The 21,967-nt window shown below is 43.4% G+C and overlaps 1 protein-coding gene across 1 annotated transcript in view; it reads right to left on the minus strand.

Moving 5' to 3' along the window:
- Tph2 (tryptophan hydroxylase 2) overlaps positions 1-21,967 on the minus strand; it is a 102,469-nt gene that overhangs the window by 39,345 nt on the left and 41,157 nt on the right. The window lies entirely within an intron of this gene.

Genomic DNA, 21,967 nt, shown 5'->3' on the forward strand with positions numbered 1-21,967 from the left:
ACTAAATCTGTTGTCTTTTGACAATAGTAACAAAGCCAAAATTTGGGTTCAACTTGTCATGATGCTGAAAATCTTGTGCTCATCCTTAAATCCTTTTGTGCCCTTGTTAGGCTTCACAGGGTAGTGGGAAACACCAAAGGATCTTATGTTATCAAAGTCGCTGTCCACAGAGAGTTGATCTGTGGGCACATGTTCACTTCCTTTGAGAAAGGCCCTTAGAAGATCCTCCCAGTTCTCAGATCTGGACATGAGCCTGGTCATAGCAAAAACCTGCAATGTTCTCATTGGCTTGAGCTTCCATTTGGAGCTGGGTAAGAGGCAGTTGCCCTCCTAAGTCATTGACATGAATAATAAACTGTTTCCTGAGAGCAGCCTACATTGAAATTAATTTTCTCATGACTCTCTGAGCATGGATCGAGATGCAGAAAGATTTATGCTCATGATCAAAAAAATAATAGGGTGCATAGTAACTGAATGAATTCACCTGTGCTCTTCTGAAATGTATCTCTTCATAGGTGCTATAAAACAAAAGCTTGGTGCTACTGCCATTATTACAAAAACAAAGTTGGGTGAATATACTGAATCGTGGTAAATGGTATGAGCTTGACACCCATGTGAAACAGATGATGTCACTAAAGCAAATAATCTTACTCTCACAACCCAAATCACATGACCAAACATGTCGCAGACAGATCAGATTGAGTGTTTATATGTAGGTGATAACCCCCCCGCTTTGTTCCGCAGGATGCAATAACGCCACCTCCCTGTCCAACTAAATAAACACACTGGGCCTCAGAGGTGCTGTAGCCTCTCCAGCTTTTGTGTGTCCATGGGTCTGTTTTTTTGTTTTTTGTTTTTTGTTTTTCTCCATTCCCTTGATGCCAAATCCCCGGAGCTGTGCAAGGATGAGGCAAGAAAGAATACACTGAGGAGGATGGGGATGTGGGTCAGTAGATAAGGCACTCGGCTAAACAAGCATAAGGACTAGGATTTGGATCCCCAGCACCCAGGTAAAAAGCCTGGCATCTGTAATCCCAGAGCTGAGGGATGGAGGCAAGCTAGCCAGAACAGTAAGCTCCATGTTCAATAAGAGACCCTGTCCCCAAAACTCAGGTGGATAGTGACAGAGGAAAACAAACACATTCATACACACACACACACACACACACACACACACACACACACACACACACACGGACATGTGCAAACACGTGAACGCACCCATGCACACACGAAAGTGTACTAAACCGTGAACTGGATACAGTGCTTGGGGTTTTCATGTCATGTAAATGATTTAACCTTCCCTTGCAATGAAGCTTTATCGTGATATCCTTTTGATCAATGGGGAAACTAAAATTGAGTGAACTTAAACTTCTCCATCCTTTTAGTAAAAGACAAGACTTGAAATTCTTCTGGTTCCAAGCTGTATTCTTTCTACTTTATGCTGTCTTAATTTACAGATAGAGCATAAAGGAGGAGGAGGCCATGTCTCAGAGCATACACAGAGAGCATAACCAACATATCAGCATAAGTAGAGTCACAGTTAGCATGAACTGACTCTCCTTTTCAGCCACTACTAGCCCCCTATGCTTCCAAATCACTTGAGGGGCTTTTTTTTTAAATACCAAGTGTCTAGACTCCACTTATGACCAGTTCAATCAGGCTTCCTGAGATTGACCAGGAAATCATTTTTTCAAGCTCCCCAGATGAAAATGAGACATAAGCAGAGCTGAGACCCATTCTCATGGTTAATGGCACTGGACTCTCTCCCACAAATAAATAGTCCTTAAAACTAAAGTTGAGGGTGCTTATATGATTTGAAGATACTACCTTGATTTCCTTTAAAGCTGCATCATGATCCTGGAGAATAATGAAAAGCCATGACTGAATAACAGGTAGCTAATTATGCTTCAACCTGCATTCAATTCAGGTGTGTGCCTAACATTTCCATGCTGTGAGGACTCTGATCTCGTTCCTATGGTCTACATCAGTGCTGGAATTAAGGTTAGTGGCCTGCCCTGGAAAACTCTGGGTACTCCCATTAGCCTTTGATATAAATACTAAAGCACCCCTTCTAATCTTGGGGAAAAAAACATAGCAACAATAACTCCACATCAGACCAGATATCTAGCACCTGGAAAAAAAAATATTGAGAATAGCATTAGCCTAGTATCAGTAAACCATGGGAACAGAAAGGAGATTAACAATTGCAGGGAATGCTGTGCTGAGCCAGGCATGGTATTGGGTGCTTTACAATGTTAACAATTAAATCATAGCTACCGTAAGGGTTGGTTATTGGGGTAACTTCAAATAAACCTGAAAGCTTGCTTTACTGTAAATGTATGTATTGTAAATTTAAAAGCCTGACATACGACAGTCTTCCCTGTTAGACTGTAAGAACGGAGCTCAAAAAGTTGTTTTAGAGTAAAAGTCAGCAGCTACAAAGGAAAATAAAAAAGCACAAGATGGCCAAGAACACAAAGGAATCAGTTCTCAGTGGAAAAGGGCTGTGACTTGGATTGTCAGAAGTCAGTAATACACTACCCAACTTAAAAATCTCCACGGTCCTCACAATGAGAAGCAAACTGTACCTAGGTTAAAAGAAATTATGAATTTGGAAGAAGCAAGGCATGCAATGTAACAGAGTGAGTTATATTGTTCCATTAAAAATGAAAGCCTGAAGCAAGATGTCTAACAGAATCCTTAACAGAATGTTAGGGATGCCCTTTGCTCTGTTATGGGTAGAAATGATTGTGCCATATTTCACTAGATTGTGCTCTCTTCCTAGTTCCTCCATGCAGGAGCCCTGAGAAAGATTCCTAAAGAACATCTGGATGCAGAATACATAAGAGCCTTACTTCTCATGAGCCAATGCTACCAGGTCCCATATTTCAAGGCCAGGAACAAGGTCATTCTCCTTTAGGGCTGGTGGAACATTGAAATAAATACTGTACAGTTCTATCTCCATTGCCTTTGACAAAAGCATGTATAGACAAAGAAGGAAGTGCCCAGAAACACTGAAACCAATGAGCAAAGAAAGATTTTCAACATTTCTGATAAAAAAAAAAAAAAAGCAATCCATTAGGGACTGGAGACGTGGCTCCACTGTGGTGGTATTTTACTTGTACTGAAATGTGATTTTAATTGTATGTTAATAAATAAAGTTGCCTGGGGGTCAGAGCTATTAGAGCCATAGCAAGTGCGTGGCGGCAGTGGCGCATGCCTTTAAGGACCTGGAGGGCGGTACATACAGGCAGTGACGAGGCAGTCACGTGTTTGGGTTTACAACCAAGGAGAAGGCAGAACAGCTAGACTACATAAAGACATACACACAGGAAGTAGGTCCCTTTCGGAGAGCTCTCTTGACTGAAGAGGATCGCTGAAGCAGGAAGGGTGAGGCTCTTAGCTCTGACCTCTTGGCTTTCTTCTCTGAATCAGCTCTGTGTTTCTTATTTAATAAGACGGTTGGTTACATCTACACTCTGCAGCTAAGAGCATTTGTTGTTCTTCCAGATGGTCTCGGTTCAATACCCGGCACCCACATGATGACTCACAGCCATCTGTAACTCCAGTTTGAGGGTATCTGGTACCCTCTTCTGGCCTCTGTGAGCACCAGACACGCGTGTTGGGCATTTAGACATGCACATTGTGCATTTAGCATGCAGATAAAACACTCAAACACATGCAAATAAACAAACCTGAAACCATTTTTAAAGAACCCACTAATTATGAAAAGTTCTATTTCCTTTCCTTTCTCTCTAAAGGACACAGGGCTGAACTTGATCACTGTTTTAGGAGTCTGAGGCGTTCTAGGGTGTCACACACGAGAGTGTCCTCTCCAGCCTTCCTGCCTGTCAAAGACCGTGGGACTGAAGATGCACAACTTCACCCTGGTTTGCTGCTGCTGTGCCCTGACGTACACCAGAACAAGGCACCTGTGGTAGCTGAATTCTCCGCAGCTGGACTCCTTGGTATCTAATGAACAGGCTCCCATTGGGAGACAACTGCTGCTTCATTTCATCTTATCTCTCCTAAAAGATTCAATTATTTGGTCATAATTGCGCCTGCCAGCACAGGCTGCCTCCAATCTCTACATCAGCAAACTTTCCTTTTTTTTTTTTTTTCCTCTATTCCCTTTGATGCATTTTCTCCTGAATAATGCTTTTCAGAGCCCTTCACACAAAAGCGCTCTGTTCCCCGCAAACGTGGGACCTTTTCAAAGCTGTTAGCACTGTAAAACATCATGTCTCTTTAAAAAATAAAAAAATAAAAAAAAAAAACGCGCTTGCACTGATATCAGACCCTAGACTTTTGCTGCTCTAAATTGGAATCTTCTCTGATAAGCCCAGTTAGGAGGATTCTAAAGCCACTGAGATAGGCCCACAAAGGGGCCCGGGCGAAGTGTCTCCAGGGAATTCTTAAATCATTCTAAGAAAGTTGTGATCATTTTGCTGCAGGGAAATAAGGGTCTTGGTTGTTAAGTTCAAATTCAAAATGAGTCTGGCATTTTTCTCCCCTTATCAGTTTTCAAAGCTGACTCCCCTTGTTCAATGTTGAACAACTGCTTTTTATTTTTGCCGTAAATTAAAGCCTTTAAGAGGTGGTGAGTGAGCGTGTGGCATTCGCTCTCCAACCCACATCAGCGGGTCTGGTCTTTTTAAATGCTTCTCCACAGGTTCTGTTTGCTCTTCGTGACAGAAGCCAACATACTCGCTAAATCATAAAAAAGAAGAGAAAGGAGATAAGGAGGAGTGGGAGTCGGCCTTGATGAAAAGAAGCAGGAGGGGGAGCCGGGAGCCAGAATCGAGTATTCCTTCAGCTTTCACACAACATTTGGTGGGGGGAAAGCGAGTGATGTGGGAGAACATATCGGTGCCGCACAAGCAGCCGGCAGGCAAGTTGCTTTGTTTCACGGAGCTAGGATGATAATGGGAATTAATTTGGTAGTGAGGCAATTTGTCCTCAGTGCTTGCTTGGGAGCCATAGAGTTTCTTAAGTTTAGGTTTAAAACAGCATACTGTAAGCCAGACTCGGTGGCACACACCTGGAGCCCAGCACTTGGGAAGTAGAAGCAGGAAGATCAGGAGTTCAAGAGCAGCCTCTGCTAGAAAGCAAGTTCAAGACTAGCTTTGGGCTGCACATGACTGTCTCGAGAAGCCAACAAATAAAATAAAGCCCACATAAGCTTTTGGGTGGCTCTTATGATCACCTCCTGTATACCTCCACCGCAGCATATACCACCAAAATGTGGCCCTCCTTCTGCAAAGTCGCATGCATGCACACACGCACACATGTTGCCTGCGAGGAAACCTTTACTTTCTTCGCCGAGGAATCATACAGGTATAGACAAATTTCTAACAGTTTTATTAAGTAAGAAACACAGAGCCAAATACAGAGGTAATAGCCAAAGAGATCAGAGAAGTAGTGAAGAGCCATGACGAGCCTCATCTTACCACCTCACCGCCGTTGCTTCCCCAGAGAGAGCTTCTTCCCATCTAACCTGTGTTCTTATTGCCTTCCTGTTCTGCCTTCTCATTGGCTCTAAGCCCAGCCACATCACTTCCTTGTCACTGCCTGTCTATACAGACCTCCTGATCTCTATGGTTGGTACTGGGATTAAAGGCTCGTGTCACCACGCTTGGCTGTGTCCTTGACCACACAGAGACTCTGCCTGCCATGCGATTGGATTAAGGGCGTGTGCTACCACCGCCTGACTTCTGCTTATGGCTGGCTATGACCTCTGATCTCTAGGCAAACTTTATTAACATACAAATAAAATCACATCTCAGCACAATTTAAATATCACCACATACAGGAGTTGAAAAATCCTATTCTTCGCCATATTCTTTTAAGAGTGGAGAATATTAGAGATTTGTGTGTGTGTGTGTGTGTGTGTGTGTGTGTGTGTGTGTGTGTGTGTAGGTGTCTGTGTGTGTGTGTGTGTGTAGGTGTCTGTGTGGGTATGTGAGTGGGTATCTTTGTGTGTGTAAGTGTCTCTGTGTGTGTGCAGGTGTGTGTCTGTGTACAGGTCTGTGTGTGTGTAGGTCTCTGTGTGCATAGGTGTCTCTGTGTGTATCTGTGTATGTGTGTAAGGGTGTCTCTCTGTGTGTACATATGGATCTCTGTGTATGGGTGTATCTCATGTGTGTATGGGTGTCTGTGTGTGTAGGTGTGTGTGTATGTGTGTATGTGTGTGTAGGTCCCTGTGCATGCACGTCTGTATGTAGATGTCTGTGTATTTAGGTGTCTCTGTGTGTGTGCAGGTCTGGGGAGGTGTGTCTATGTGCAGGTGTCTCTGTGTGGGTATGTGTGTATGGTGTCTGTGTGCACATGTGTGTAGGTGTCCTTGTGTGTCTCTGTATGCATGTGTGTGCACACATATGTGACTCTGTGTGTGAGGGGGTGCATGTGTAAGTGTCTCTGTGTGTGTAGCTGTCTGTGTGTATGTAGGTGTCTTTGTGTGTATACGTGTCTATATGTGTGTACGGGTCTGTGTGTGTGCACATCTGTGCAAGCGTGTCAGTATGTGTGCCTGTGTATATGTGTGTGTATCTGTGTATTCGTCTGTGTTGTGTGTGTGGGTAGTATAATTATGTCAATGCACATGCACAGAGGCCCGAGGGGCCATCTGCTGCCATGCTCTATCACTCCCCACCACCTAGTTCCTCAAGGCAGGGTCTTTCACTAAACTTTGCTGGCTATCAGCAAGCCTCATGGACCCTCCTCTCTGCCCCTCACAGTGCTGGGTTTATACACAGCCATGCCTCACTTTCAAACAGGTATTGGAGATTTGAACTCAGGGCCTCAAACTTGTACCCCAAGTACTCTTACCCTGCTGAGCCATCACCCTCCAGCTCTCCCTTAAAACTTAAAAATATTTCTATTCCAGAAACACTTGTTGCATGCTTCATATATACTAGGTACTATTTTAGGAACCAAAATATTAAAGTAAATAAGGCATAATATTTTGGCAAAAGACCTTGAGGAGGTTATCTGATGGTAACTATCCAATAAGGGCAGTGACCAGAAAGTACTAACTCTCTTCTAACAAAAGAAATAGATTCCAGCTCTTACAAAGACTAGAGGACTGTAATGAAAATTCATCTATGCCACTAATCCCCGTCTCTTTCTAGAACATTTCATGTTCCTCGTAAAGGCAAGGGAGATTTAAAATCCCCGCCCATGTCACTAAAACTAAGGCAGTAATAAAATACACTGTGTAAAAGCATGTACTCCGGAAGTCGGAAGTGGGAGAGCACTTGCAGCATGAAGAAGACCATGAGTTTGATCTACCACAAAAACAAATGTCATCTTGGTTACTTTTGCATTGCCATAACAAAGTACCATGACAGAGGCAACTTATAACAAAAAGCACACAACTGGGGAGCTCATGATTCCATGATCATCATAGCAAGCAAGGAACATGGCAGGGGGCTGGCATGGTGCTGGAGCAGTAGCTGAGAGTTTGCATCTGATCCACAGGTACAAGGTAAAGAGAGAGAGCATTAACTAGGAATGGGATAGGTTTTTGAAACCTCCAAGGCCACCCCCAGTGACACGCCTCCTTCGACTAGACCACACCTCCTAATCCTCCCCAAACAGTTCCACCAACTGGAGACCAAGTATTCTAACATGAGACTATAGCACTATTCTCATTCAAACCATCACATTGTTGGTGGTGGATATTTAAAATAAATAAATTTTTAAAAGCATGTGCTCTGCAGACATATTATAGGTCGAGTCCCCACATTGCCATGAAGGCAAATGATTTAGACAGCCCTATCCAATAGGACACTCTGGTAGTGATGGGCGGGTCCTCTACGCTGTCCAAGGAAATGGCCGCTTGGCACTACGGCTACAGAACATTTGAAATGTGGCTAATGCAACTGAATATTTGACTCATAGCCTTAATTAATTTCACTTAAGTATCAGTAAGCACATTTTACCATACTGGTCAACAAGAAGCTACTCTTTTCTCATCTAGAAAAATGGAGGTTATGAGTCATTTTCACCACACAGTTTTTTAAAATGTAGAAATATAACGTGTTGAAAGTGCAAGTTTCCCTAAGTTAAATATTATTGCTCATATTGCATTAAATTGAGTTTATGTCTCAGTTTTCAGACTTGAGTGGGTTTTGCTCTCTCGGTAAACCATCACTAAGGAACTGCAAGCACATCCAGGAGAGAGGTCGTGTCACATTCCTTTTGAGTTGCTAGTGCTTGGAAAAGCCTGGCATATGAGAAATGCCCAACTCGACTGAATACAGCAGCTGCTGAAGAGACCCCACCGCTCCACACCAGGCTGAATCCAAGTGGAACTCTCGCCGTTCCTAATTTCCAGTCACATTAGGGCTCCGAACCAAATCGCGGTTCTGCTCTTTTCTAGCTGAACGACCTTAGGGAAATTACCTGACTTCTGTGAACCTTAGAATTGCCATCTGTAAAATGGTGAAGGTCTTGCAGACCTCTCCAAAATGAGCCGACTGATGCCAGACAGAATGAGTGGGGGAGGGGCAGGGGGTGTCAGCTTCTGTTTCTTCCTCTCTAATGGTGGTGTCTGTGACCGGACATACCCAGGGATGTCATTCTTCACACAGCAATGAAGAGGCTGGGTGGTAATTACCTCTCTTTTCCTAGAATTCAATCATTTTGAATTTCTTCTTCTGAACTTTCAATTTAAAAATGCAAATATTTCTGGGGGAAAAAAATTGCTCCCTGGTCATCACTATCCTCCACACCTGAAGATGCGTAATGAACTTCTCCAACTTGCTGGGGGAATACAAATTTTCATCCAGGTGTGGGTGTCTGCGAGTGCCTTCACTTTGGATCGTGGGCACCACAGACTTAAGTCAATCTTGGGTGTCGGGGCAGGGGACACAGGAAGATTGCTGCTTAGAATCGGCTTTAAAAGCAGGATAAAGGGAGGGATTGTGACTAGAGGGTTTAATCCCAAGTCACTGTAGATAGCTTCAAAAAGCAAAACCAGGTTCCTGTGAGCACAAATTTTAGGCACAAATTTGGTTTCACAATGCACGGGTGCTTTAAATAATGTAGAGGACTTTTTAAATAGAACGTAGTACTGTGATGTGTGCTCAATGCTCCTGAGACAACAGGCTCTGTAAAAAGTCTTGGGGGGGGGGGATGTTTTCTTATAGGCATTTCACAAAACAAGGCATAATACTGTGATTGAAAACATGGGAGTTCCTATCTAGGAATGCTGACCTGTCACTAAAAAATGTTCTGGAATTTGATGAGAAGCATCAGTCTCCACATGAGCTTAAGAGGTACAGAGGATAAGTGGACCTACTTGATATTTATGTCAAGCTTTCTCCTCTCCAAAGATCAAAGCATTATTTCATCATCCTGCACACAGGGATGTTAAGTGACTTGCCAGCATCACACTGAGAGCTGATGGTAGGGCTTGGATGTCAGGGCATGGAGTCCTGTATGCTGCTGCCTGAGGCCAGAGCTCAGCAGACTCCTATGGCTTAAGTATGCTGTCCCGAGGTGCTGTGCCCTTCTCTTTCCCAGTGACGTGGGAGATTTGCCTCCTCGTGATAAATGAGAGCATTGAGCAGCTTCACCCCCATGAAGATCAAAGGGGAGAGCCACCTTCTAGCAAGCCTGGTAATTGGGTCAAGGATGGGGGAGAAAAACAGAACTAGTCTTTCCAACAGGCATAGAGTGTATTTAGAACCAAAAAAAAAAAAAGTCATTTCTGAGTCCTGTGCAAACTTTATAATTAAAATTTGAGAAAACTGTTCAATTTAACATATGTGGAATTTTGAGGTTTTGTATCTTTTTATAAAAAAGTAGTATTTAAATCCACATCATCACCAGTTCAGATCCTGGCTTTCCTATTTACCAACTGTGCTACCACAGGAAAATTATTTAACACTTCCCTGCCTCATTTCCCCATTCATGAATTCAAAACAGCTCGGGTAGTTTTGAGTTTTCAATGGGTTCCTTTACATTCAATACTCAGAGTTCCTGGTACTCTAATAAGAGACTATAATTAATAGACACATAAACTGTATCTATTTGCTACCTCTGAAAAAAGTGTCATTGCTGATGGTACTGGTGATGGCTGTTTAAATCACTCAGCTTCAAGGATAGAAGGGATGACAACATTTTCAAGGCTCTACCATCTTCACTGGGTCGTGGGTATATCCCAAACCAAATTTCTCCTGAGGGAAAAGATGGAAACAGACTGGCATGTGAGCAGTAAGAGGAGGAAAGATGAATCGGGCTTTCTGAAAGCACACCATCCTCTTAGAATCACTGCTGTATCCTTGAACAGCTAGGGTGACAAATAGCACAAAGAAGGGAGCCAGATGGCTGGGCAGGCTTGGTGCTGAGCTCATGTGTCCTCTGGGAAAGAGGAAGCTGCAGAACAAGACCATCTATGGCCCTCTTCCATTGAGATCGGGCCCAGACTTGACTTCAGGAAGAGCCTGGCCTGAAAACATGGTGGCCAGGGCTCATGCTGGACCAATGTGAAGACCCAGAGTTCCCAACAGAGAAAGATGGGAAAGGTGAGATCGTATCTGTGGTCTTGTTACAGACCTGGCAAGAGGCATCTATTCAACCAACAGGGACCAGCCAACCTTTGTAAATGTGAAAGCCTGTGTCCTCGCCTGCTGCTATTCTCACTTAAACAAGGATTCATGTCTGAGTCCCAAGGAAAGGAAACAGACCACATCTTCTGCCAGCCCTGGGAGCATTCCGTTGCAATAAGCGAGGGTTAAGCTTAAAATGCGCTCACTTCCCTGAGACACAGTGAAAAGTATGATCTGAGGTAATTCACTTTTATTTTTCCTGTAAAGTAGAAACACAGCAGTGATTACAAGGGGAAAAAAATGGACCTAACTGCAAAGCCTTTTTTAAACTCTAAAACAGTTATATTTAAAACTAGCATTAATTGCACCTAAACTGCTCAACCATGAGCAAGAAAGATCGCACTTAATGCACATGCATTTAAATGTATTCTAGCAGTAAACGCTGCAGGGTCCGTCTATGGTGTCGTGACTTACTCCTAACGGTCAAAGGCTGCTTTTGATTTGACAAGCGATGGCACCAGGGCAGAAGCTATGCCCCATGAGTATGTGCCGAAGGAGCAGTCACCCCAACACAGCAGTAAACCTAGCTCCTTGATTTAATGAGCATATGCTGTGCTGTATTGAGTATATCTGTATTACCAATATGCTAAACACAGCGTCTACAATGTAAAATAAAATGTATACTTTCTAATGCTTTCATTAGGATTTTTTAAAGGAAATTTCTGGTGCAACTATGCTTATCTTTTTTCCCCTCCACAATGCCTCTTTGTCCTGGTTAGAATTTTGTCAACTTGACATGAGCTAAAGTTATCTAAGAAGAACCTTGCTTGAAAAAAAAAATCTCCATTAGATTGCCTGGAGGCAAGTTTATAAGGCATGTTCTTGATGAATGATTGATGTGGAAAGGCCAAGTTCACTGAGGGACAATGTCATCCCTGGGCTGGTATTCCTGGATGGTATAAGAAATCAAAGTGAACAAAGCCATGAAGATCAAGCCAGTATCACTCCTCCATGGCCTCTGCTTCAGTTCCTGTCTCCAGGTTCCTGCTTTGAGGTTTTGCCCTGACTTCCCTCAATAATAAACTGAGATCCTCAAGGCAAAAATAATAAATAATAATAATGATAATAATAACCCTTTTCTCTCCAGGTTGTGTTCAGTGGGTATTTTATCATAGCAATAGAAAGCAAATGAAGATACCTCTTATGGAAAGGTACACTGTACAGGCTTGAACTCAAAGAATGATGTTGAAAGTGTATATATTTTAAATTCTGGTTGCCCCTCTCTGAAAAATGGAAATTACTTAAGGAGGTCAGTCTATGGGTGTGATTTCCCTCTAGTGTGAGGAATGTCTGTATTCTAGAGGGCACAAGGCATTGAACCCTGAGACATTTGGATACCTCTAGTTCCATCCAGAAATCAAGGCCAGGGCAGGCTTAGCCATATTGAAAAGAACAAGACTACATTATTACCTAGATCTGTAGCAATAATTTGGAAAATAAGACCACCTTTACTTGACCTCCTCAGTCAATTCATACAGCAAATCAATAAGGGTATTGTAGTGATTTGAACAGTAACTGTCGCCCATAGTCTTGGACATTTGAACACTTGGTCCCCAGGTGGTGGCACTGTTTGGAGAGGTTTAGGTGGTATAGCCGTGTTAGAGATAGTATGTCACTTGAGGAAGACTTTCAGAGTTTAAAGACTCACACCATTTCCAGTTTGCTCTCTTATTCATGCTTATGGTAAAAGATGTACACCCTTAGCATTCTGTTCTAGCCACCATGCCTACAACTTGCTGCCCCAGCTCCCCACCATTACAGAATTCTCCCTCTGGAACCTTAAGCCAAAATAAACTTTCTTCTATGTTGCCACAATAACAGAAAAGTAACTAATGTAAGCATAGGTTATGAGTCCATGAGATGTTTCCTTGAACTGTCTTTCTTACTAAAGAAGTCTGCGTTTTCTACAGTGTCATTGGCTACAGTGACCACTAGTACAATTGCAAACCACAAATACATGTAAATGTGCACATACCAATGAAATTACCAGCATTCAACATCAACTTAGCTTAGGACACATTAAAGAAAACTACGGGAACGTAGCCAAAGAATCAAGACCACCATCGCACCAGAAGGAATGACCCGGGCAAGGAAGCCAAATGAACTGAAATAGACACTAAGGAATAGAATCAACAGAGCAATTGAAAAGCTAAATGTCTCTCTAAGAACCAGAAACTTGATTCAGAAACCACACCCAACTAAGCTGCTTGGGCAAGGGGGAGGGGGAGGACTCCTCCCTCCAACGTCTACTGTTTGCACATGTGAGAATTTCCTCAACTGAATCAACTCCCAACTCCATCTCCTGCCCCCATAAGCCTTTAGAGACAAATCCAGAATTGTCCCTACCTCCCTAGTTCAGTCACCCTGGGGAAAAAGTCCCCACCTACTCCAGTGTCTTCCACTGTGGTGGTTTGAATGAGAATAGCCTCCCTAGGCTCATTTGTTTGAATTCTTGGTCCCTAACCCAGTTATCGCAACTGTTTGAGAAGGATTAGGAGGTGTGGTTTTGTTGAGTAGGTATGGCCTTGTTGGAGGAGGTGAGCCAGTAAGAGTGGGCTTTGAGGTTTCAAAAGCCCATGCCAGGCCCAATCTCTCTCCTCCTTGTCTTTCTCTTCCTCCATACTCAGTGTGCCTATCCTTCTGACTCCTCCTGTCTGTCTGTCTGTCTGTCTGACTGTCTCAAACTTTTGGATAAGATGCAAGTTCTCAGCTACTGTTCCAGCACCATACCAGCCTGCTGCTGTGCTCCCCACCATGATGGTCATGAACTAAACCTCTGAAACTATAAACCAGCCCCCAAGTAAATGCTTCCTCTTATAAGTTGCCTTGGTCGTGGTGTCTCTTCATAGCAATATAACAGTAACTAAGACACCCACACACATACTGACATCACAGCCCCTTAGAGACCTGCACCGAAATGCTTGGCAGAAATTGCCATTATCATAGACTTTGTTCTAAATTTTTATTGTAATATTTAACATAGCTCAGGTATAATTTTGAACATAGCATGAGGTGAATTATGGGTAAGAGGTAAATTATTTGTAAGGTGGGCAAAGTTCTTTTCTACATTCTAAGTACAACAATAAAATACTTTAACACCCTGCAATATATGGTTAGGTCTCTCTCTGCTTACCCTGCCTCCCTCTCTTTCTCTCTAAGGGGAAATAGAAGCAACCTCACATCTTCTTTAGCTCCTCTTCTTCGGCTCCACAATAGCTACCTTTGTTCTAAGACTATCATCCTAAAAGTAAAGCCAATGGACATAATGGGTTGTTCCTTAGTAGGTGTGATTTAAAGAGAAGGCTATTCTGATCCAAATGACCTACCTCCATCGCCTCTATTGGTATTGAAAACTCCACCATTAAAGCTTCATAGGTTTTCTGATTCATGGCAGAATGGCCAGTATCAGCCTCTGTAGTCAGTAAAGCTGTGGAGGTGCATGGAGGACACATCGGCATGGACTGCAGTCATATCAGAAAGAGGGCCTGCTACCAGAGTACCCGAGACTCATCTGGACCTGCAACCTTGACTTCTCTACAGAGCTCAGACCAGGTCTGAGACTCTAGGTATATCTCAAATCTGGCATCTCCTGGAGGCACTGCCACCCATGGCTCCAAGCACTCTCCATTCAGTTTTTCCCTCTCTATGCCATGTTTAGAGACCCACTCCACATTAAGTCTGACTCTCCCCATCTCTGAAGGATCTTTGCCAACTGGTCTTAAGGTCATGCCAGTCTCACAGAACAAATGGCACATGAACAAATAATTATCAGGCAGCGTTGTAAAGGCTAGCATAGAAGTAAGGCAGGGTGCTGTAGACACATCTAACTCTGACTGGAAAAGGCTTCAAAGAAGGCTGGAACTGAGCTAAATCATTAAAGGATTTCAACAGAATTGCTCCAGGCAGAATGGACCACCTGCATGTACTTCAAGGAAGGTTGAGACTCTTTCTCTGTCTCTCTCTGTACGTTTCTTATATCTGTCACTGTACCTCTGTCTCTGTCTCTCAATCTGTCTCCCTGTCTGTTTCCCTCTCTCCCATCCTTTCCACCTTCCTCCCCCTGCCCCCTCTCTTTGCTGATATGGAGAATCTTGTAGGGGCTGGTTAATGGTTTCATAAGATCAGACTTTCTTATCCATATGTAAGAGGGGACTAACCAACATTAAACGAAGAAATGTTAGTGTTTTTATGTCAGGAAGAAGATGAGGATCTACAGGTGGCTTCTGAAGGGAAGGCTCTGTCATTGGCAGAAGTCAGATTTCTTAGTCCCTTGCAGTGTCTCTTAACTCAAGTTAATGTTGTCCTCTGCGGAACAACTTAGGTTTCTGCAAATGAGATGGGCGTCCAATAAAGATGCTCTTGACAGCTAATGGGTGGTGGCTACCAATGCTCCTAGATGCCTTATAATGCACAGGACATTTCCCTACACACAACAATAGCAGCAGCCATGAAGTGCCAAGAAAGTCTGTCCTAAAAGAAGATAGGGTGGCCAGGGGTACAACATGGCAAAGCCCACAGAGAAACCAAACCAGTAAGCTTTAAGTATGTCACAAATGTTATCAGCATACACACCGGATTACGCTCAGATGTCCCTGTAACCTGGCAATTTGAACTCTTCTTACTCATTCCACTGTGTGAGATGAATGATCTTATTAAAATAATTTGGAACTGACCAGTTGATATTTTGTAGAGGAAATCATTTGTTGGAATTGATACTTGACTAATCACGGCATTATTTGGGATCACGGCTAATCAAAGCATTCAACTAGCCTACACTGAGGTGCAGAATCATAGCCTTGGGCACCGCTCCAGGAATAAATAGCAAGAAACCTCTGCTTCTTGTATATCAGTGACCTTCAACCCAGGCATAAACACGTGGAAAAGTATCTCCTGCAACCAGAAAAGCTAGGAATCACCAACTCACTAGACTTCTCCCCCATGCTACAGGCTGCAAAGATTTCACCCAAGGAAGCAATCCAATGTGCCATCGCTTTTTAAATTCACATTTTACTTGAAGTTCAAAGAAGCCAGAGTCCTTAAAATGCAAACTCTAGGGCTGAGTATATCGCTCAGTTGGTGAACTAGCATACATGAGGCACTGGGTTTGATCCCTAGCATCACATAAATCAGACAAAGTAATGCATGTCTGTAATTCCAACACTTGACAGGTGAAGACAGAAGTATTAGATGTTCAAGGTCACTCTGAGCTATATAGTGAGTTTAAGGCCAGCAGCCTAGGTTACATGAAACTCAAATAAACAATTACTCAGCCTTTGGCGGGGAAGCAGGAGGATTGGGAGTTCAAGGCCATCTTTGGCTACATGAGAAGTTCAAAACCAGCCTGGGCTACATGAAAACCAGTCTCAAAAAGGGGGGGGGGGGGGCAGGGGCTCAATATGTATGCTACAATGCATATAACCACAAAGGTTAGGTACCCAGTAAGGGATGAGAGGGAAGGAGAGGATCTTCCAAGGAAGGGAAAATAGAATATATTGTTATGGAGAGACAGAGGCATGGGGAGACTAGAGTAAGAGGATTAAATGGGGCAAAGATGGAAGAGAGGTATAAGCAAGGGCATATGGAAAGGGACAAGTAACAATAAGAGCCATTGGAGAGCCCATATGGAAACCTGTTACTGAATAAGCTTCCTACAATGTATACATGTCTGATAGAAATCTGAATAGAGTCAACAAATAATGGGAAGATAATGACCAAACTGGACATCTTATGCCACCAAGCAAAACCCCCAGTGCCAAGAATGGGTCATATATAGTTGGGTTTTGGGCCGAAAAGGCCCCATGGAAAACCCCAAACATCTCAGGCTATTGCCAAGGCTATTAGTCGCTCTCCACAAACTGATGTTAAGTCCTTATTACTGAAGACAACACTTATATATCTCATTGAATACAGACAAGTCAATCCTAACTATAAGATTCACCCCACTACTGACTAGCACTAACTAGGAACCAGAAACTAGACAGGCCATGGTCCTAGGGGAAAATCTGCTATTATTATTCTGCTAAAGAAATTTAGCAACAAAAGGACTCATAATGACATGCAGCTATACCCTTAAAGCAGTGCCTTGCTCAACCATCATCAGAAAAGCTTCTTCTTGCACCAGATGGGAAGCAATACACAACTGAAGTGAACAATATGAAGAGAGTGAGAGATAGTGGAGTCATCAGTCTTAAATGAGATGTCTTCATCAAACTCTCCGCTCAGGGCTAAGGGAGCAATGAGGAAGAGGAGGTGGAAAGATTCTAAGAGGCGGGGGACATGGATGACTACAAAGAAAGTGTCCTCCAGACATAATAGGACTGATTGACATATAAACTCACAAGGCCTGCAATTGGTACCCATTTGTGAAGGAAAACGCAGTCTTCTCCCATGGGGTCTCACTGGCTGTATTAACCACACTCCATGGCAGGCTCCATGCCCAGGTGTAGATGACCAACATAAAATCAACTCAGTGGTATTTTTATAAAATGCTTGGGCATTTTTTTTTCTTGTCTTACTGGTCTTTTGATTGTAAATTTTGGTTTCCGATTTTGTGTTGTGGGTGTTTCTTGTTTTTTATATTTGTTCATCTTTTATTATTTGTTTTTTGAGAGAAAAAGAAGGGCATGGAATTGGGTGGGTAGGGAGGATCTAGGAGAAGTTGAGGATGGAGGAAAGTGCAATCAGGATATATTGTATGAAAACAATTTTTCAATAAAATAAAAAATAGAAGCTGAGAAAAAAAAAAAAGGCAGAGGAGAGCTAGTGTGGCTCAGTGGTTAAGAGCACTTGTTCCTCTTGCAGAGGATTCTCTGCCCCCAACGTGGTGGCTCACAAGCATCTGTAACTCCAGTTCCAAAGGAACTGATGCCCTCTGCTGGCCTCTGCAGACACCAGGCACACAAGTGGCGTATAGATAGATGTATGTGCAGGCAAAACACCCATACACATGAAATAAAATAATATTTCAAAAATTCATAAAAGTATTTTAAAGAGGAAAAATATATAAACGGGCCAAAAACATGTTTAAAAAAATCAATAGATGTTGAAACTTGTGATAGCAAAATGCGCTCCAGCTAGACTGGGAGAGAAAATCATCCCTTTTGCAGATAATGTCCTTTTGTTGCTTTCATTTCTGCCCAGGTCGCCACAGCTCACCTTTGTCTCATTAGCGCCGCCTCCACCACCACAGTTCAACAACTGGGAGCTGTGATTTAGAGGCAAAGACTAGGCACCAACCCCAGGAGCCAAGCTGAACCTCACAAATTGGAGAACCTGCCCTCTCGACGGTTTTCAATTGAGAAAATGGGATTTCATCGTAAAGACAATACCTGTGCAAGCTGCTGGGCAAGAAAGGGCACTTGTAAGTACAGTGTTTCATGGGTTCAAACCGTGGGGCTCAGAAGAGACCGGATTTTGTGATCTGCAAGGATTAAAAGGATCTCTACAGAGAATTTTTTTCTGCAGAGTCTATTTCTGGAAGGATATAATAGAAACCAGTGTCAGGCGTGCCCCCTGGAGAGGGTGAATCAAGAGGTCAAGAGGAAAAAAAAAAGAACTGTTTACAGTATACCCTTTGAATTCTGGGCCCTATATGTGCATCAATTGTTACAAGCTAATTTTAAATAAATATTAATAAAATTAAGGCTGAGGAGACTAATCCCCCAAAGTCTTGCTACACAAGCCTTAGAACCGCAAGGTAGAGGGCAGCTGAGGAGGAATAGTACTCAAGGACATCCTTTGCACGTGGTACATCTACACATACACACAAACACGCATATAGAGACTACACAATCAAAAATGTGAGTTAATAAAAAACAACACCAAATTAGTGAATTCCCAGGTCCTCTGCTGTAACTCAGTCTCCTCTTGTCTGCCTGTCCCACGGGACTCCCAGAATTTGAAAGGAAAGTTCTCCAGAAGTCAGGAAAGACAGAGGTGAAACAGTATCTCCTAGACATTGACAGAACTGCAGTACTCATGAGCTTGTGGCACCTGGGGTTACATGCACAAAATGTCAAGTCAATCAGCATTCTCACATGGAGGGAGAAGGAGTCATGAATCATCTTCAGTTATGGGTAGGGATTCACTCATTAACTGAGGATCTTTGGATAGCCAATGACTTCCGGAGAAGGGAAAGTCAGTTTTCTTTATGGGTGTGGCCTCTGGTATATCAATCATACTCTGGTGGATAGCCCCTAGACCTAGAAATAACTAGGCGGCACAAATTGGACTCAGGAGGTTATAAATGCAAAGAAACAAAGAGAGGTAAAGGGATGAGAGTGGATTTGAGAGGAATTATGGGGAGGAATGGGGGTGAATATAATCAAAATACATTATACTAAATCCTCAAATAATAAAACATTCACGTTCTCAATTCTTTATAGTACAATCTTCACGTTTACTTCTGAACTCCAGAACTAAGGTCTTCTTTATCAGGAAATCCCAACCCCGAGTATCTCAAACACAGCATATTCCAACCCAAATCTTCCATTTCCTCATCCCTCCAAGCTCTGCCTTCTTCCAGTATTCTTAATAATTACTATAAATAACCAGCCATTTATTTTCTCAATAAAAACTTTACCATTTCCTTAGGGGCCCTCCTCCCTCTCCTTGTCTTTAACTACAGTCATAAAATATTATTAAATCTTTTCCTATAGGGCTAAGAGAATATTAAATAGACACCTCCACTACTGCGCTGCATCTCCCTAATTTAACCCCTGATACGGAGCATGTGAGAAGCATAGCTAACTTTCCATTTTGATTATTCTCCACACTTTTGCAGTGCCCCCCCACGCCCCTCCCCCTGTCATCCTTCTCAAACACAAGTATACCTGAGCTGATCGCGATCATGCTTCAGAACCTTGGACAGTTCCCTAGCGCCTACCCAAACAAACAAAACCCGTTTGTCCTATGTTGACAAATGACTACAGTGTGCTTTGATGACCTCCACCTCTGATGGAAGCTGTCCCGTAGCCACTCTGGTCTATGAGACCTGCTACTGATACCTGCTGCGTGCCTCCACAACTTCGCGTTTTCTCTTCCCTTGACTTGGAAAGCTCTCTGCTCACAATTCCCAACTCCTATTCTGGTTCTGTTCTCTCTGAATGATTCTGCCCTCTGGGATCCTCTAATGCTTTGCATACATCCAGGCAATAGCCCTAAACAAACTCTTTTCTGATTATTTGTGATTCTACCTCCCCTGGCAGATGTCAACTGCTCTAAAAAAAAATAAAAATAAAAAAAGCAAACTATATTTTATTCATCTCTAAATCAGCCATTCTTCCCTGCTAACACTGCACATAAATATTGCTGAATGAATTGGCTGAAAGTACTTTCGTAAAAATGTAACACATTATCCCAAAATTTTATAGACTTCTGTGGCTAAAATCTCATTTCTTGGCCCTCTCTCTCTGCATACCTATTGGCACGCTATTGCCGGTCTCAGGAGGGCCAGTTCCTCAAAGAGAGCTAACAAAGTGCCTGCTATTTGTAAACAGGGCCATTTGTAAACCCTCTGGGCTAGATTTAGAGATTGCCTTTCTAACTCTGACAACGCTCCTCTGAGCACTTCACTCTAAGAAGCATTTCTTTTCCAAATGTCTGGAGTCCTATAAGTAACCTTTGTTTACCCTGAAACACTTTCAGAGCAGCTGAACAGAGCTAAAAAAAACCAATGTAGTGACCCTACAGGGACCCACCTGGCCAGCAGCTCGTGCCAGCCTAGGAGGGGGATGGGGGCGCCAGAAGTTCAGCTCTAATCCCTCCCCACCTCTGCGGCTATCAGCCACTTAACTGCTTGCACCTTGAGGGCTCTCTGCTCCCCAGTGAAGACCTTGGCAGCCCATTAATCATGTGCTTATTCAAGGCAAACGGCATCATAAGCAAAGTGATAACTTGAGTGCCTTGAAGAACAGTGGGCAAGAAATTAGCCTAAGATTGGGGTGAGGCATTCATTTGAATGGAGCCCAGAGAGGCAGACAATCCTGGCAGCTCCCAGCCTCAGGGTCTTTCTTTACCCTGCTCTTCTGACTTGCAATTCTCTACCCTGAAATATTTGCATTCTGATCTCTGTTACAATGTCACCTGCCAAGGAGCACCCTGGGGACCCACAGCAAAAGGTAAAACAAGTGATTCTCCATATCCTCCTCCTGTTCCAACTGCCTTCACAGTACCCCCCATCACTTGTTGGTGTGACTAACACCTAAAGTCATATTATTACCAGTCTATTTCCATACTAAACATTGCTCTCCATCCTGTCAGCCCAGGGCAGCAAGATGTTGCCTCTTTCCCAAACTACCCAAGGATATAGGTGTTTCCCCATAAGTATGACACTTTTAAGTATGGTAAGTAGAATATAGGGCATCTGGCACTTGTAGAGTGTACAATCCCATTTATGAGAGGGCTAACTGTCTAACAGTTAAGGGTTCACAGTTCACCATCCCCCACTGCCGCTGCTCACCCACAGCATCGCTATATGACAAAATCTTGTGGCTTCTCTGTCTACTCTCAGCCCTCCCATGGGCAAGGAGAGAATGGATATAAGGGCCACAAGATGAGTCTTTTGAGGAAAGCCAGCAGACAAAAAAGAAGCAAACGTTTCATCACGCTACCTGGGAGTGACGAACAGAATGGAAGAATATTCAAGAAGCTGAGAATGTTAGGCGATGGTGGCGCACGCCTTTAATCCCAGCACTCGGGAGGCAGAGGCAGGTGGAGCTCTGTGAGTTCAAGGCCAGCCTGATCTACAGAGTGAGTTCCAGGATAGCCAGGGCTATACAGAGAAACCCTGTCTTGAAAAACCAAAGAAAAAGAAGAAGAGGAGGAGGAGGAAGCTAAAATCTGCAGAAGGAGCATAACATAGATTTCTGAGTTTGATGAAAATGATGAGAGAAGAGCTTAATAATAAGGCACTATGATGCATGCATATGAACCTCAACCTCCTGAACCCATGGGGAGCCTCCCAACGAGAGGCTCATGTGTCCTGGCTATGTGCCAATGTTTCCCTTCCTTTTCTCATCAGGAATGAAGATTCCTAGCAATGGAGGATACAGAGGCTGAACCGGCCATCTTCTGTGACCAGGCAAGGCTTCCAGTGGAGGGGATTGGGACACCAACCCAACCACAAAACTTTCAACCTAGTTGTCCGGTCTGTAAAATGTGCTAGGGTAAAGGTAGCTCAGAGCGAGTTAAGAGTGGTCAGCCAATGACTGGTCCAATTTGAGACTCCTGACACAAGAGGGAACCCATGCCTGACACTGTCTGGAGATCCAGGCACCAGAGGTTCAATAGCCCAGATAGGCTCAATCATCATCAGAGAGGCTTCGTCCAGCAACTGATGGGAACAGATG

This window comes from Peromyscus californicus, unplaced genomic scaffold (assembly GCF_007827085.1).
Source record: "Peromyscus californicus insignis strain IS unplaced genomic scaffold, ASM782708v3 Scaffold_24__1_contigs__length_46423439, whole genome shotgun sequence".
NCBI classification, from domain to species: domain Eukaryota; kingdom Metazoa; phylum Chordata; class Mammalia; order Rodentia; family Cricetidae; genus Peromyscus; species Peromyscus californicus.